The sequence below is a fragment of the Jatropha curcas genome, chromosome 6 (assembly GCF_041381405.1).
Source record: "Jatropha curcas cultivar XTBG-Jc1 chromosome 6, XTBG_Jcur_1.0, whole genome shotgun sequence".
Lineage (NCBI taxonomy): Eukaryota > Viridiplantae > Streptophyta > Magnoliopsida > Malpighiales > Euphorbiaceae > Jatropha > Jatropha curcas.
Window position 1 is genome coordinate 11,617,188 of NC_143156.1, and position 13,810 is coordinate 11,630,997.

A 13,810-nucleotide genomic window follows, 5' to 3' on the forward strand; every position below is an offset into this window, starting at 1 on the left:
TCGGCCAAAGCACACAGTAACTCCTTGTGACTGATCCGGCCCATGTCCTGGTGCCTCAGGTAACCTAAATGGGACGGACTGATAATCGCCCCAATCGGATGTTCAGGATCAAAATCTCGAGCGGGATTTCAGACATGGAGGTCTCACCCACATCCACTTTGATATAAGGGTCCTGAAACGGTAAAGCAATCTAAGAGTTATTCCTCGGTTCCTTACTAAGGATAATATCTTAGTTTCACCCTAGCATGCATACTAATAAAAGCAGTATGCCAAAAAATTATCACAGTCCGGCCACGGACGCCCACAAAAATCACAATTCGGCCACAGAGGCCCACAATTCACAATTCGGCCACAGAGGCCCAACAATTCTTCACGCCATAGAGGCCCGAAAGTTCACAATCCGGCCACGGAGGCCCAAAAATTCACAATCAGGCTAAGGAGGTCCGCAAATTGATAACCCCACGAAGGCCCGAATATCCCTAGTGCAATCCAAGGCTCAAAAAAAAAAAATTGCAAACAAAGGGGAGCAAAAAGGGGCTTACCTGGGCGAAGATGCCAGTTACGGAGGCATGAGTATCAGAATCCACCGTGAGATTGACTTCTTCAAGAGAAATGCCTAGAGAACCCAGAAAATCCTCACCGCTGAGATCCGAAGAAGCCATGGAGAGAAGAAGTTCAAGCCTTGAAGGTTGAGAGAACTTGAAGAAAGCTTTGTAACTTGAAAAGCTTAGAATGAATGAAAATGGAAAATTCAAGCTATTTATAAGCAAATGGCTAAAGCGCGGGTCTTCTAGACGCGTCCGATTTTCGCCTTCAAAATTTGCGTTTCAGCTAACCACCGACTCCCATAAATCATTTTTATGGTCGCCGGTGGGGGACAACTGTGAATACTCAAATTTTGAGGCTCGAAAAGCCTATTTTTCTGGACTACGGACAGTCCGACCGGACCAAAGGCCATTTCAAAAAATATCGAAAATATGCCAATTGTGAATACTCAAATTTTGAGGCTCAAAAATCCTGTTGGTTGACTTTGCTACAGTAAATTTGACTGTGCTACAATGAATTTGCTACAGCAAATTTAATTGTGCTACAGTGCATTTGCTACAGTAAATTTGACTTTTCTACAGTAACTTTGACTCACGAGGCTCAAAGAGCCAATTTTCCGGACTGCAAACAGTCCGGCCGGACCGGAGGCCATTTCGGAAGTTCACCGAAAATATATCAATATGGTACTTGAAACGTCCGGAATTTTACGAGGATCGCGGAACAGGTCCCGGAATATTTTTCGGAGGTCCGAAACTCCCAAAACAGCTCCCGAAGCGACACACGGTGGCCGCACCTGCCACGGCGGCGCCAGCCCCCACCAAGCGCGGGCGACAGCCCTCGCCCAGCGCGGGCGGGCCTGGCGCCCAGCGCGGGCGAGAACCCTCGCCCAGCGTGGGCGGGGACCCTCGCCCAGCGCGGGCGAGGTCCCTCGCACCGCGCGCGGGCGAGGCCCCTCGCGCCGCGCCGAGCGAGACCCCTCGCCCCGCGCTGGCGAAACCTCTCGCCTCGCGCGGGCCAGGCCTCCCGCGCCGCGCGCGGGCGAGGACTCTCGCCCCGCGCGCGAGACCTCCCCGCCTCGCGGCGAGGCCTCTCGCCCGCGCGGGCGAGGCCTCTCGCCCCGCGCGAGCGAGGCCTGCGCCCCGCGCAGGGCCTGGCCCCCCCTCGCGCCCTGGGCGAGGCCTGCCGCCACACACGGGCCTCTCGCCCTGCGCGGGCGGGGCCTGTCCGCCCCACCGACATGGCGGTAGCTACCGCCGAGCCTGGCGGCAGCTACCGCCCAGATTTTTGAGCGGTGGCTTACCGCCATGCCAGGCGGCAGCTACCGCCCGGGGACCCGAAAATGGCCTATAAATAGGCCATTTTCAGGCTGTTTTTGGCACCTCTTGTCTGTATTGACGGACGAAACCTTCTCCCTCTCACGCTCCTTGCGTCTTCTTTACCGCTTTTTGCATTTAATTTAATTTTATTGCATTTATGTTGTGTTATTTGACCACTAAAATAAAATAAAATTAAAAATTAATTAATATACCTAAACGAGGAGCTAAATCTGGAGTTAAGAAGTGGCCGACGATTAAATCAGGTACGTAATTAAAATTCTGCCTATTTAATTTTAGCACTTCATGCATGCTTCTTTTCTACTCTTAATCATTCTATAACTGCATAAAAATGCATACACGTCAACTAAATTCCGCTTAATCAAAAATCAAACTTTTTACGGCCAAAGTCGTTAAAAATGAACCATTTTGGCGAAACGCCTTAAAATCAACACTTTCGACTAAAAGTCATAAAATCAACCATTTTAGCGACAAATCGCTTAAAAACCGACATTTTTGGCAAAATGCCTTAAAATCAATCATTTTCGGTTTAAAACCGTAAAATCAACCATTTTAGCGACAAATCGCTTAAAATCGACATTTTTTGGCAAAATGCCTTAAAATCAATCATTTTCGGTTTAAAACCGTAAATCAACCATTTTAGCGACAAATCGCTTAAAATCGACATTTTTGGCAAAATGCCTTAAAATCAATCTTTTAAGTGACAAATCGTTTAAATGAACCATTTTGGCACAAATGCCTAAATCAATCAATTTTCGGCAAAATGCCTAAACAACGTGCACAAAGCATACACACTTATGCACAAGCATACACACAAAAATGCACAAAGCATACACAAAATCATGCATAAAGCATACACACAAAATGCACAAAGCATACACAAAATCATGCATAAGCATACACACCCATGCATTAAGCATACCATTCAAAGCCCTCTAAAAGAGGCCTATCGAACTACGTTGACTTTGATCTTCCATTCAAACGGAAGTACGTAGGCACGTTCGGGATTTCACCCCGGGTGGCAAGTCAAAATCACTCAAACATTTCATTAATCCATCATTCACCTTGCAAAGCATTCATCCATCGGTTAGTTCATCAGCATGACATAGTCTCGGGATCCACCTCGGGTTCGTAGATTGTGCCTTAAACATTGGGATAATTAATCTAGTAACTAGGTTAATTAAAAATGGAGTCACTTAGGGTTTTTTCCTAGTTTGCCCTAAAATAATTAAACAAGGTGGCGACTCACACACTCACGTGCATTTCTGTCCTTAGTCACATGCATTCATATGCCGGTGATATTTTGGGGAGGGGTACACAGTTTGGCGACTTCACTGGGGAAAGTATGTAATCATTTTGCATAAAAGTGGACTACAATTGTTGTGAAAAACTAACCGGCCTTTCTTTAAGGTATTATTTTATTATGCTTTGTTTTGCAGGGTACCCTAATACGAATCAAGTGTTCTTTCCTTAAGAATACTTGATAAATCCGGACTTAATGGAAAAATGTGATTAAGACATTAAAACTTGTTGATTTATTTGCACGATTGAGAATCCTTTTCTCCATTGCATAAAAAAAATGAACTTCAAATGAATTTCTTCTCTTTCTGTTCAAATTCTGAGTCTGGATAGCAAGTAGCGCTGATCGGCAGGTCCTCTTTGATTATGCCGACGGACAGCCAAAGCGTCCTCCCTGTTACCGCAAACCATCCCTAATCCTTTTGGGGGTGGCACATGAGTATGCGTACCGTTGGACCCACGCGAAACTCTTTGTTTCACATGTGGTTAGGTATATCCATACTCAAGGTTCAAGGGTCCCTTAATAAGCCGATTCTCTATTTGTGTCATAGCCTATAGAACCTATCCTTTAGGACTATATGCACCCAATGGTACGAATCATCTCATTAAAATAAATTATGACGTGTTGTTGTGCGCATTCATGACATACCATAAGCATTAAAAAAAAAAAAACAGAGAGAAGAGAGTGGAGGGACACAAAAATATCCTTCTGTTTGTCAGTCATGCACAGTTGGACAAAGAGACGATCTATCTCTTATTAGTTACCTTGATACACAACACAGTACCCTAACCCGGTTACCCTCATCCTATCAGGTACCTACTGTTCAAGCGCCAACGTCAGTGCCAGCTACACCTACTGTGCTATCACCAAATTCACCAAGTTCACCAACTTCAACTAGGCCAATGGCATCACTTAATGACATCAAAGCCCTCATGGAACAAATGGAAGCTAGAATGGAAGCTAGAATGCATGAGGCATTGGCCGCCCAGAGAACCGCCCTGCTAGCTGAACTAGGCGGTGGTAATGGAAACGGGATTCCGGTTGGGGGAAATGATCATGGTGCCTCCAATCCAGGACCAGGTGCTGCATTGCGTCCTCAAACCCTACCCTTAACTTGGATGACATGCCTTCCAAAACTGCCTCTGAGCTGGAAGCTCAGAAATGAGAGAAAAGCTAGAACTCTTAGAAAGGTCTGTTACCGCCCTTAAGACACACAAAGAAGTCGTGGACATGGACTCCTTGTCTCTGTTCCCCGAAGCAAGACTGCCAACCAAATTCAAAATGCCAAACATGGACAAATTCGATGGAACTACTTGTCCAAAAACACACTTGAAAATGTATGTGGGTGCCCTTAACCCGTTCGGATTGAATAGCGAGCTCCTTGCTCAGTTGTTCCAACAGTCACTCACCGGCGCTGCTTTGAGATGGTTTGTCAGTTTGGACCGATCAAAGATGAAAACTTGGGAAGATATCTGTAATGCATTCAATTCACAGTATCGCTATAACATGGAAGTGGATGTTACCCGAAGAGAACTGGAAACCACCAAACAGAAAAACAATGAGCCCTTTTCCTCGTTCCTTACGAGGTGGAGGGCCAAAGCCTCTCAAATGATTAACCGACCTTCTGAGCAAGAACAGGTGGACATAATAATAAAGAACCTACAGCCTGTCTACCAACACCAACTACAAACTCAATACCTACCATCGTTCCAGTCGCTCATTGCCACTGCTACGAAAGTAGAAGATTTACTTCAAATGGGACAATTGAAAGAAGACCCGGGGACCTCGAGATACAAAAAACCTAGCCAGTCCGGAAAAGTCCACGAAGTGGCAAGCATCACCCCCACGAATCCTTTACGTGTGGGAAACATGGGAAACATGAGAAAACGGCAGTCAATCAAGAAGAACATATACTGATCTCGGCATGCCAATCCTTTTGGTATTCCGAGAAGCTGTCAAAGCAAACTACATCAAGCCTTTGGAAGCAAGGCCACCACCCAACCCCTTACCAAGGAACTACAGAGCTGACGAATACTGTGAGTACCATCAGAGTAATGGGCACAAGACTGAAGCGTGTTGGACGCTTAAGAACCGCATCCAAGACCTAGTGGACAACGGTTCAATTATTCCAAGGAATAAGCCAAACATTAGCACTAATCCCTTACCAAATCACGGGGTAAATGCTATAGTTGCTAACCAGGAATTGATCGATCCTTTCGAACTATTCCTCGAAATGAATGACATCTGTGTCCTGGACCTGAATGACTTATCTGAAGAGGTAGAAACAATAACTGAATTGGAGGTGGAAGACTTCATGCAGCCCAGTCTCTTTGATGAGGTTGCAGTCATTACAGGAAATGATGGGGACCAAGACCTGCTGAGCCTGATCAAGCCAAAAGAAGGGCCTCTCACCAACTGGTACGCCGAGGAGGAGCGCACTGCTGATATACCCCCTCCCGAGTCAAACCTAGAGTCAAAATCTGTAATCAAGTCCTATACTGAGTCTGAGTCTGACCCCGAGTCTGAAACCGAGTCAGAGTCCAGTTCCAGTCCTGAGTCATCTGTGTTGGATTTCGAAAATCTAAATTTCAAATTTAATGTACCTTTTGAAGACGATTCTGTCATTATCAATAAAGGCTTGCAAATCTTGACTACCTCCGCGAGTCTATCTTTCCAAGCATTTCCAAGCAAAAATAATGAAAAAGAAATAAATGAAATGAAAAATGAAAAAGAAAAAATAATAATGGGCCAAAGAAGAAAATGAACATACATACATTGCATCTGATTGTGTGAACAGGGAACAGATCAGTGAATGCTTAAAGAAGTTTGTCGATTGCTTCATGTGGAAGGCGAATGACATCACGGGAATTGACCCAGCAATAGTGGTACACAAGATTCCAGTTTATCCCGAGGTTAAGCCAGTGAAGCAGAAGCTAAGGAGGCTGAAGACAGAATGGTCCTTGAAAATCAAGGAGGAAGTTGCCAAGCAACTAGAAAACAAGTTCATAGAACCCATTGCCTACCCGACATGGTTAGCAAACATTGTGCCAGTGCCGAAGAAAGATGGCAAAGTCAGAATGTGTGTAGACTATCGGGATTTGAATAAAGCATGTCCAAAATGACTTTCCCCTACCGCATATTGACTTGTTAGTAGGACCGAATGGCGGGACACGAGATGGTCTCCTTGACCGATCTTGCTGTCGGATACAACCAAATAATGATGCATGTGCCAGACAAAGAGAAAACGGCATTCATCACAGAATGGGGAACCTACTGTTACAGGGTCATGCCTTTTGGTCTCAAAAATGCCGGGGCAACCTATCAAAGAATGGCAACGACCATTTTCCATGACATGATTCACAAAGAAGTAGAAGTGTATGTCGACGATATGGTCATTAAGTCAAAAACAGCTGAAGAGCATGCAACAGCACTTGAGAAGTTCTTCCTTAGACTTCGAAAGTACAACTTAAAGCTCAACCCGGCAAAATGTCTGTTTGGAGCTACATCCGGAGTATTTCTGGGGCATATGGTCAGCCAAAAGGGCATAGAAATTGACCCTTCAAAAGCCAAAGCCATTATGGAGATGCCGGCACCGAGGACGGAAAAGGAAGTCCGGGTTTCCTAGGAAGGCTACAATACATCAGCCGATTCATCAATCAATTGGCCGACACTTGTGGTCCGATTTTCAAATTGCTCAGAAAAGGAGTAGCCGTCAAATGGAATGAGGATTGTCAGAAAGCTTTCGACCAAGTCAAGCAATATCTGTTGTCCCCGCCAGTTTTACAGCCACCAAGGCTGGGAAAGCCTTTGCTGTTGTACCTATCGGTGACAGAAGAAGCGATGGGTGCAATGCTAGCTCAACAAGCAGAAGATACAGGGTAGAAAATGCCGTGTATTACCTCAGCAAAAGGATGCTAGAATATGAGCTAAAATACAATAAGATAGAGAAATTGTGTCTGGCTCTAGTATGGGCTTGTACAAAGCTGCAGCACTACCTCTCATCTTACACCACAAATGTTGTTTCTGAATCGAACCCCTTGAAATTCCTTATGGAGAGGCCGGTTCTTGATTGTAAGATGGCTAAGTGGGTGTCAGTACTCGCGGCTTATGATTTGAAATTTGTGCAAACGGAAAGCGGTGAAAGGCGGAGCCTTGGCCGATCAATTAGCAGAATTACCGGTCGAAGACAAATGCCGGAGGTAGAATTTCCTGATGAAGACTTGTTGAACTTGGAAAGTGAGGTCTGGGAAATGTACTTCGATGGAGCTTCGAACTACCATGGAAACGGGGTTGGAGTCGTATTCAAAACTCCTTGTGGCGAATACATTCCGATTGCAGTCAAATTAGATTTCGACTGCACAAACAATGAAGCCGAGTATGAAGCTTGCATAAAGGGGTTAGAAGCAGCCCTGGAAAAAGAGATAAAGGTCCTCAAGGTTTTCGGAGATTCTAACTTAATAGTCTCCCAAGCTTTAAGGAAATGGAAAATTAAAGAAGAGCGTTTGGTTCCTTACCTACAACGCTTGGACGAATTGGCTCAGCAATTTGAGGATTTATCTTTCCACTACTTGCCGCGAGCCAAAAATCAGTTCGCAGATGCTCTGGCTACTTTAGCCTCCATGGTCGATGTAGAAGGAGACCGAGTCATCCGACCTCTGACAGTGCGGCTACAGAAACAGCCAGCACATATCATGAATTTGGTCGATGACAAGCCTTGGTATTGGGATATACAGAATTACCTTCAGAATGAAACCTACCCGGAAGGATCCACTAAGACTGATCAACGAACATTGAGACAGTTGGCATCCGGATATTTCCTTACTGATGGAGTTCTGTACAAGAGAAGTTGGAGCGGCTTGCACCTAAGGTGCGTCGATGAGGGAGAAGCTCAAACCATCATGGATTCCTTACATAACGGGGAATCTGGCCCACACATGCACGGGATAGCCTTGGCTCGAAAAATCATGAACCTAGGTTATTACTGGTCAACCATGAAGGCAGATTGCGTGAGGCACGCGCAGAAGTGTCACGAATGTCAAATTTTTTGCTAAGCTGCAAAGACAACCTCCGGTCAATTTGAATCCTATTGCTTCACCATGGCCTTTCGCAACTTGGGGCATAGACGTGATCGGAAAAATCCACCCGAAAGCTTCCAACGGTCACCAGTTCATTTTGGTTGCTATAGATTACTTCACTAAGTGGATCGAGGCAGCCTCTTATTCAATTCTGAATGCCAAGAAGGCAGCGCAGTTCGTTCGTACCAACATCCTTTGTCGGTACGGAACGCCATTCGAGATCACCACGGACAATGGAGCTCACTTCCAGGGTGAATTTGCTAATTTGTTGAAAGAAACGAGGATTCGACACCATAAATCCTCGCCCTATCGTCCACAAACAAATGGGCTGTGGAAGCTGCAAATAAGGCTATAAAAGTCATTTTACAGAAGACAGTCAAAAAGCATAAAGCTTGGCATGAACAGTTGCCGAATGCCTTATGGGGATATAGGACTTCAATTAGAACACCTACTGGGGCAACCCCGTATTCCTTAGTATATGGCATGGAAGCAGTATTGCCTATTGAGCTGGAAGTTCAGTCGGCAAGAGTTATCCAAGAAAGTCAGATTAGCGAAGCCGATTGGGTGAAGAATTATCATTCGCAACTCTTGGGCATGGACGAAAAGCGGTTACAAGCAATCCACCAAACTCGAGTCTACCAAAGGAGAATGGCACGACATTTTAACAAGAAGGTCAAAGACCGAAAACTGGAAGAAGGTTGTTTAGTCCTGAAGGAAATTAGACAGCCAATCACGGATCCACGTGGGAAGTTTCGCCCTCATTGGGCTGGACCCTATGTGTTGAAGAAATACTGTCTGGCGGAGCCGTCATCTTAACTGATTTGGATGGTTTGGAATTCACGAATCCATGTAATTTAGATCAGTTAAAAAGATATTTTGTGTAATAAGCATTGCATAATGTAAAACGAACTACATTAGACCTGATTCTCTTCGGAAAAAAGAAATTACATATCGGAGATATGTAGGCAGCCCTCATTGGCACGGTCTAAGCATTAATAAAAAATTCATGTCATTCTTCTTTGCCAAATAATAAAAAAAACAAAACCAAAAAAAAAAAAAAAAAAAAAAAAAAATCAAATCAAAGCTGAAGTTGAAAACCCGGAAGGGCGGCTTCAGGCAAGAAAAGAAAACCCGCTAAGTCGAAAACCCGAAAGGGCGACTTAGGCAAAAAGTCGGGGCCCGCTAAGTCGAAAACCCGAAAGGGCGGCTTAGGCAAAAATGGGTAGCTCGCTAAGTTGAAAACCCGGAAGGGCAGCTTAGGCAAAAATTAGAGCTTAAAGGAATAAAGTTGGAACGTGCTTGGAAAGCTTAAAAGTCAAACAACACTCCAATAAAAAAAAATAAAGCCAAACAGTACAAGCAAAAAGCCAAAAAAAAAAATAAAATAAAATCCATGAAACAAAAATACATCTCAAAACCAAAGAATAAAAGCCTATCAGAGTCTAGGTGGCCCGTCGCCTCCGTGGGGCAACGTCCTCCGAGTCATCCCTAGCTGTTGAACTCTCTCCAGCCTCGCCTGTCCAAGGAGTCAACACAATCTCCTCATCAATCCTAACCCCCTCACCAGTGTCAGCCTGAGTCCAACCCTCAAGTGCACTCAGCAGTGCGTTCCTCCTCAGCTTTTCAACCGGCCAGACAGCATTCACGAACCAGGCCCGATACTCAGGAGAAGTCTGAATACCAGCAGGATTAGGTAAAGGCCTAACCATCTGATGATCTCTAACCCAAGCTCTAAGGACAGCTCGGGTAACTCCCGGAGTGATGGTGGAATCAGATAAAGAGTCATCCATGATCGGTACAGTCTGATCTATTCCCATCTGCCTCATAACGCGCGAAGCGCAGTACCAAGTACAATGGGTAAGGCCTAAAAGGTAAACCTGAGTATGGTGAGAGCTGACTTGAATAAAGCGGGTAATGCCGTACCAAGGTACCAACCACAACATTTCGTTTGGACCCAATTCAATCAGCCATGAGGTCCAGGCATCAGCAGACGGATGTGTGATCAAGATCCTCCGCATGCGATACTGGACAGGGTTATAAGGCAGCAAAGTAGGAGTGGCAACCACTTGGAGATGGTCCTTCAACCAAACCTGAGTAATGGATCCTTTCTATTACAAAGGAACAGGCCAAAAAGAAGAAAAGATAAGAAATAGAAAAAGAAGAAATACCTGAAGAATAATAGGAGAAACCGTCCAATCCTCAAAGCCTAAAGCGGCTCTGTCGAGGCTCCTGATAGTTTCTGCCAGCACTAATACCACCTATGCAACCCATATCCTCCATCTGCCGAACCATGGGACAAAGTCGCAAATCCCCGTAGCCCGGATCCTTGTTGAACAAGAAGCCAGCCAATAAACAAAAAACCAAGGCCCGCATCCTTAGCCTCATCCGGTCTGGGTCATCTGAACAGACCCCTGAAAACTCATCAATCAGGGGCAACAAAATTGCTTTCTGATCACCAACAATCATGGCCCTAGCTTGTGGTCGGCTGAACTGAAACAGGTTTTCAAACGATCGAACATACCCGATCTTGACTTCATGCCTGACCAAAGGGGCATTGGGGTCGCACCCTATGATAGCACAGAACTCCTCAAAAAGAGGACACATCTCCTCCATCATGGCTCCGAACCGGAAAACATGGGCCTCAGGATCCCAAAGTCTGATGCAGGCCCATAAAAAGTTCCAATCGATCACCACCCCCCTGAGCGTAACGATAGGAGAAGACCGTACCTCCCCAAGTTGATCTTTTCGACTTTGGAGAGACTCCTAATCCAGCTGTGCATGCTGTGAGTAAAAAAAGGATTCATTCTTTTGAAGATAAGAAGAAGAAGAGAGAAAAGGAAGGATGAATGAAAAACCAACAAGAAACTTGTTTTTATAGAAGAATGCGCCGAATGATGGCGGCAGCTGCCGCCAAATTGCCACCGAACGAGGGCGGCAGCAGCCGCCAAAACGTCAGCGGCAGCAGCCGCCGACGGCGGGGGCCACAAAAAAAAAAAAAAAAAAAAAGTACATCCGAAATGGTGAAACCCCATTTTCATTTCAAACATGCATACATATTTTCAATACTAACCAAGTGCAGGTACGAATAAAATTCAATACAAAAGTACAATGCAGAAGCACCATCAAAGGGGAAGTTTTGAAGGGTAATCATGGAAAGGATCCAGCAAAGGGTACGCAAGACTTCAAACAGTACCGAGGCAAAGCCGATTCAAGGGGTTAGGGCCAGAATGATTTCTCCGAAAACCCAGAAATGGAAGATGCTCCGACAGAGAGGTGTCTGAATTTTGAGCTTAAAAGCGACAGAATAAAGAAGTTATGGTTGGGTCTGCACAGTCACGATGCTATCCCTACACTACTCAAGTCATCTCAGAATCAAGTTGCCTCGACATTCTTTATGGAGAGGCTGCTTCTAAAAAAAAAAAAAAAAAAAAAAAAAAAAAAGGAAAATGGGTCAAAAGGAACCTCTGCACAAAAGAAAGAAATCAAGGACAAAGCTACAGGAAATCAAGTTGTCAAAAAACGGGTCAACTGCAAGCTCTCCGTAAATTCAAACCCATCAAGGGTAGATGACAAATCATCTCAGCCATAAGGACAAAGACCACAGCGGCTGCTCACATTTTGAAAAGCAAGTTAAAAGAAGCAGTCATTTCCACAATTGGATGACAACAAACAACTTGAAAATGAAGCGCCTAGCATGGTACAAGTACAAGTGTCCTTATAAACAAGGATCATTTCTCAAAACAAAGGAAAGGAAGAGTCTCCTCAAAATTCCTTATGGAGAGGAGAACCATTGAGGAAATAAGTTTCAAATTCAGAGGAAGATAAAGTTCAAGAAAAAGAATCAAATTAACCTCAAGAATTCAAACATGGTGAAGCCAAAGCATAAAAGCTTCTTCAACACTCAAGCCACTCAAGTTACCACCACAATGTGGGTATTCAAAACTCTTTGTGATGAATACAAGTCATATTTCAGTCAACCAGTGGTAAAACCACTACAACAACAAAGTCAGATTCGCCTAAGGTCATCACTATCATACGAACTCGAGTCAATAAGTTGATTCAACATCAAATCGGGAAGGAACCCCACAAAGACACCCAGTCGGGAAGGAATCCCACGAAGAAATCAAGCCAGAAATGAATTCTGCATCAACATCAAATCGGGAAGGAATCCCGCATAGACATCCAGTCGGGAAGGAATCCCGCGAAGAAATCAAGCCAGAAATGAATTCTGCATCAACACCCAGTCGGGAAGGAATCCCGAAGAAATCAAGCCAGAAATGAATTCTGCATCAACATCAAATCGGGAAGGAATCCCGAAGAATCCATCTCGGGAAGGAATCCCCGAAGAAATCAAGCCAGAAATGAATTCTGCATCAACATCAAATCGGGAAGAATCCCGCATAGACATCCAGTCGGGAAGAATCCCGCAAGAAATCAAGCCAGAAATGAATTCTGCATCAACACCCAGTCGGGAAGGAATCCCGCGAAGCAATCAAGCCAGAAATGAATTCTGCATCAACATCAAATCGGGAAAGAATCCCGCATAGACATCCAGTCGGGAAGAAATCCCGCAAAGACATCAAGCCGGGAAGAAATCCCGCAAAGACATCAAGCCGGGAAGAAATCCCGCAAAGACATCAAGCCGGGAAGCAATCCCGCGGAGAAATCAAGTCGGGAAGGAATCCTGAAGAAATCAAATTGGAAATGAATTCCACAATCAGCATTAAGTCGGCATTGAATTTTGCCTCAACAGCAAGTCGGAAATAAATTTCGCACCAAGACGGAAAGGAATTCCGCACTAACATCAAGCCGGAGATGAATTCCGCATCAGCCGAGCACGAAGTTCGCATCCTGGAAGGAACTACGAAAGACCTGATTCTCCCCATCCCCCGAAGAGCTCTTGGAGATACGTAGGCAGCCACAAAGGCCCGGTCACAAACATAAGTTTGCATCATAAATAACATTTTCTTTGCCAACATAAATCCATGCATTTGATCATTTCATTTAAAAAAAAAAAAAAAAAAAAAAAAAAAAGAAACAACGGCGGGGTTTCCTCCTCTGCCCATCCTCAAATTTGCGTTTCGGACAACCACCGACTCCCATAAATCATTTTTATGGTCGACGGTGGGGGGCAACTGTGAATACTCAAATTTTGAGGCTCAAAAATCCTGTTGGTTGACTTTGCTACAGTAAATTTGACTGTGCTACAATGAATTTGCTACAGCAATTTAATTGTGCTACAGTGCATTTGCTACAGTAAATTTGACTTTTCTACAGTAACTTTGACTCACGAGGCTCAAAGAGCCAATTTTCCGGACTGCAAACAGTCCGGCCGGACCGGAGGCCATTTCGGAAGTTCACCGAAAATATATCAATATGGTACTTGAAACGTCCGGAATTTTACGAGGATCGCGGAACAGGTCCCGGAATATTTTTCGGAGGTCGAAACTCCCAAAACAGCTCCGAAGCGACACACGGTGGCCGCACCTGCCACGGCGGCGCCAGCCCCCACCAAGCGCGGCGACAGCCCTCGCCCAGCGCGGGCGGGGCCTGGG

General features: G+C 45.0%; 1 pseudogene; it reads left to right on the forward strand.

Annotated features, from left to right (window-relative positions):
- The first annotated feature begins 4,145 nt into the window (after window positions 1-4,145).
- The window catches only part of LOC149495551 (uncharacterized), a 25,456-nt pseudogene continuing 15,791 nt past the window's right edge, over window positions 4,146-13,810 (forward strand).